Source organism: Ursus maritimus, unplaced genomic scaffold, assembly GCF_017311325.1.
Source record: "Ursus maritimus isolate PB19 unplaced genomic scaffold, ASM1731132v1 scaffold_1, whole genome shotgun sequence".
Lineage (NCBI taxonomy): Eukaryota > Metazoa > Chordata > Mammalia > Carnivora > Ursidae > Ursus > Ursus maritimus.
Window position 1 is genome coordinate 41,097,125 of NW_024423343.1, and position 4,489 is coordinate 41,101,613.

A 4,489-nucleotide genomic window follows, 5' to 3' on the forward strand; every position below is an offset into this window, starting at 1 on the left:
CTCCCTCCAAGGACTGGAGTCCTTGGCAAGTACTTGAGAAACAGACTATACTAATAACAGCCAGACCATATATAAAAATAAAACTCCACCCCATAACCTGCAGTGAACCATCCAGGAAGCCAAACCACAACCTTTGTAGCAATCAGTTCAGAACAGCCAGTACTTGATTAGTAACTACCAACTTCCCCAATTTTTGTTTCTGCTTTTAACTTAGGGCCAACCAGAGAAAGCCAGACATGCTTCCTTAACTCATTACATAGGATTTCAGCTACTAGTTAGCCCAGCCCCAGCTTCTAAATGCCAAAACCTGTAATCAGAGCATACCCGAAAACTTTTTTTCTTACTACACAAATCTCCAACTTTCCTGACTGACTCTCCTCCAGTTCCTGATGGCTGACTCCCTTGTTACAGCAAGGTCTCAACAAATAGGCTTTACTGTTCTCATTTGGGTAGTTTCATTTATTTCCAGCCTTTTCCTGGAGATCCTGTCAAGAAAGACCCTGTGGCCACAGCCTTCGACCAGGTAGGGTACCTACAGAGGCCTTGTGCCTTGCTCCTTGAGGCTCATGGAGTCCATGTTGGCATTGCACAGTAGGACTGAGTCTGAACTCAGCTTTCTTTGCATTGAGTTCCTTGGCTATTTATTCTCAGTTTGGTATCTGGGTTTTGGTACTGCTTTCCATTCATTTGGTATTTTTGGTAGAATCAGGCCTTTCCTTTTCATCTTTTTTCTCTTTTTGGAGTCTTTTGTGTTACTGTTTTCGGTTGTCCAGTCTAAAGTGTTGTTTGTCATAAGATGGAGATCATAAAATAGAACACATGCATAGACCATACAAGCCTTATTGTTCAAGTTGGCCTCATAAACCAATGAGTTAGCCATTCCCACCAGACTGGCATCCACTCACACAAGCTTTTCTTTGGGTCACCGATTAAACCAGAAAGGTTTTCCTTCATCTAGACTTTGTGTCCTGAGAGCTCAACATTTAGCCACAGAGAGCATTGTTTCTTATTTTCTAATTGCCAAAAGGCACAGATTTTCAGGTCTGCATACAGAAGTGGCCAACTGTAGTTTGGGATGCTAAGAACACAAGCATTATATTTCTACTGACTACTGCCAGCTCTCATGGAGTCATCTAAGTCTAAAACTTCTCCTCTTCCAGAAAAAAGACAAAACAAAACAAAAAACAAATAAGAAACCCTGCTTCTTATATATATGCTCATCACAATTCTAATTCTTATGCCTCTCTTCCTAAATGGTATAAGTTCACCAGAAATGACTTGGGCTTTCAGTGGCAACTCTAAAGACCATTTAACTTGAACAATATTGTTCATTTTAGACTCCTTGGGGGGAAAAAAAGGAAGAATATTTCTTGGGCCCAAAGGGCAGTATTTTTTGATGGATATGCTAAGGACATTTAATGAAATTCTGAATGAAAATTTGTTTCATTAAACGATTCTTTGGTCAAAGCTAGTGAGCAATTTGGACATCTTAACAACAACAAACTTGACTCATTTTCCCAGTGAGTCCTGTCCCTTCTTGTCCTCCAGTGGTTTCTTTATATGTAGCTTTCCATCTTCCCCTTTATTTTTCTGATATCTCTTCTTCTGGACCTTTGTTGTCTCCTTCTTCTTCTCCTTTCTAGACTCCTTACCTTTTCCCAAAACCCCAAAATAACAGTTGCCTCTACAGATCCATCCCTCTCATGAGCAGGGAACTATAGAATTTAAATCTTCCCTAAGAGACCTGAGTTGAATCATGAGCTACAATTAAAGATGTCCCTAAACCCAAACAAGACCAGCAAATATTCATAGAAAAATTTGAATTTTGGGGGGTGCATCTGACTCAGGGTTTCATGACCTATATCAGTTTGTACACATGTTGGCATGTTGGTCAGAACTTCAGAGACTAATTCCTGGATGGCAAAAGCTGATGGAACTGACCCAGAAAGGGACCTTCAGGATCCCTGTTTACACACACACACACACACACACACACACACACACAAAGCACCCCCAAATTAAGGCAAAGCTCTTAAGAGCCATAACATTTCTCATACAAATTAAACAGACATAATTCAAATGATTTAACTGATTCTAAACATTTGATTGAAATAATTGATAGCAACATGGACGGGACTGGAGGAGATTATGCTAAGTGAAATAAACAGAGAAAGACAATTATCATATGTTTTCACTCATTTATGGAACATGAGAGATAGGAGGATCAGTGGGAGAGAGAGGGGAGGAATGAAGGGGGGTAAACAGAAGGGGGAATGAACCATGAGAGACTATGGATTCTGGGAAACAAACTGAGGGCTTCAGAGGGGAGGGGGTGGGGGATTGGGATAGGCCGGTGATGGGTATTAAGGAGGGCACATATTGCGTGGTGCACTGGGTGTTATATGCAAGTAATGAATCATGGAACATTGCATCAAGAACTGGGGATGTGCTGTATAGTGACTAATATAACACAAATAAATATTATTTAAAAAAAAGAAAATGGCATAATAACATAAGAGCAAATTAGTTTTAGAAAAAACATAGCATTGCTCAGAAGAATGCTAAATAAAATAAAACATAAGGTAATAAAAAAAAGAAAGAATTGATAGGAAAAAGATAAAACCATAGAAATTTGGGGGATTAACTGGAAAATACTTTTTGACAACATTTGAGAATTAAAGAAAATGATGGTATAATAGCAGCTCTTTCATTTCATTTTGTCAATGGAATTAATCCTGAAATTGAACACTTCATTAGTAAACAGAAATTAGAATGGGAAATAACCTCTTTAGCTTGGCTATAACACTTGCAGAACATTTCGAAAGGGATTTAGAGCAAAATGAGACAGGTCTTAAAATAAACTGAGGCCCTATTGATCAAACGGGTACATGGTCCTCTTTCCAACCAGCCATGTACTGACAAGAAAGCTTGTAAATATTATAAATATGAGACACCAGAAATAAAATGTCCAATTCTTACAAAAGAATAACAAAGACAAAAACCTTCAATTCAAATTGGTGAGGGTGTCCCCTGAAAGGAAAACTCACCCAATAGTTTGCCTTCCTCTTACATATTAAAAGTGAGTTAACTCTCAATCTAGATGGTTATCCTCAGTAACTCTTGGTAGACATAGATGCTACTCTTTCTGCAGGAAACACTACGACCTTTGTTCAATCTCTCACAGAGTAAAGATACTACACAGCTGGTAGGTATTGCAAATAACCCACGGATTTTCCCTATCTTCTAGCCCTTAACTGTAATCTTTGGGCTCTTGGCTGAAAATTGTCCCCTCCTGCTTTGCGATACCACTCCTGCAAATTCAATAGGGAGAGACTTATTTTGCAAATGGAGTTGTAATACTAAATGCACACCAGAGGAATTATTACTAGAGTTTCCATAGGACTCCTCTGTTCATAATCAAGTATTTCCGCTCGGGATACACCTTTGCTTACGTCATTGTATTTGATACATATCCTAGATAAGGATACTGACAATATACAGGACATTCCATGGGCTAAAAATCCCACTGACATAGAAAAGATAATTGGAGCAAACCTATAAAGGTTCAGAGACATCTTACCAAATCATTACTCAAACTTCCCAAATACATCTTGAAGCAGAAGCAAACAAAGGGCTAGAACCTATATTTGAAAGTCTTACACCAAAGGTCTTCTAATATCCTACATTAGCCTTTGTAAGACTCCCATCTTATCAGGAAAAAAAAAAAAAAAAAAAGAACAAGGAGGCTGATTTATTCAAGACCTTAGGGTCATCAACAAAAATGTTATTCCTCACTTTCTGGTACTACCTAACCCAAATACCAGCCTGTCATCAGTTCCTCCTGAATCCACTTGCTTCCCTATAGTGGATCTTTGCTCTACCTCACCCGGTGTGTCTCTAGAACAAGAGAGTAAATACCTTTTACCTTCACCTTGAAGACAGCAATGTACCTGGATAGCTGTATCCCATGGGTTCACTGAAGCACCCTTCTATTTTCTCCAGGTCTTCAACAAGACTTAAAAGTATCTAAATGTCCCTTGTGATCTGGTTCTGATATTATATGTAGATGTTCTCCTACTTTGTTCAGAGAACAAGGGAGCACGTAAAGAGATTCCATTTAATTGTTCTCAGTGTAGCATAAAAAGGCCAGAAAGTTTCAAAAGTTAAATTACAATTTTGTGAAGACTCAAGCCATTATGTAGGGCATGGCCCATCCACTGAAGGAAAAACATTCTCTCCTAATAGAGAGTACCCAAACTTATCCTAGATTCCACACAAAATGATAATCGAGAGGATTTTTGGCTTTAAGTGAATATGGTAGACAATAGTCACAAAGATGTCTAAGACCGCAATGCCTCTTTATGAATTGACTAAGTTCTCAGTAGGAGAACCTCCACTTTGGGAGCCCGAGTAGGAACAGGCCTTCCGTAACTTGAAGAAGTCTCTTCAGCAGCCTCTTTCAATATGAAATTCTTTTTTTTTTTTTTTT

General features: G+C 38.7%; 1 long non-coding RNA gene across 1 annotated transcript in view; it reads left to right on the top strand.

Moving 5' to 3' along the window:
- The first annotated feature begins 237 nt into the window (after positions 1–237).
- LOC121105449 overlaps positions 238–4,489 on the top strand; it is a 15,155-nt gene continuing 10,903 nt past the window's right edge. Inside the window, exon 1 of the long non-coding RNA XR_005837977.1 lies at positions 238–523. This is a non-coding gene — a long non-coding RNA (uncharacterized LOC121105449). The remainder of the gene's footprint in view (positions 524–4,489) is intronic.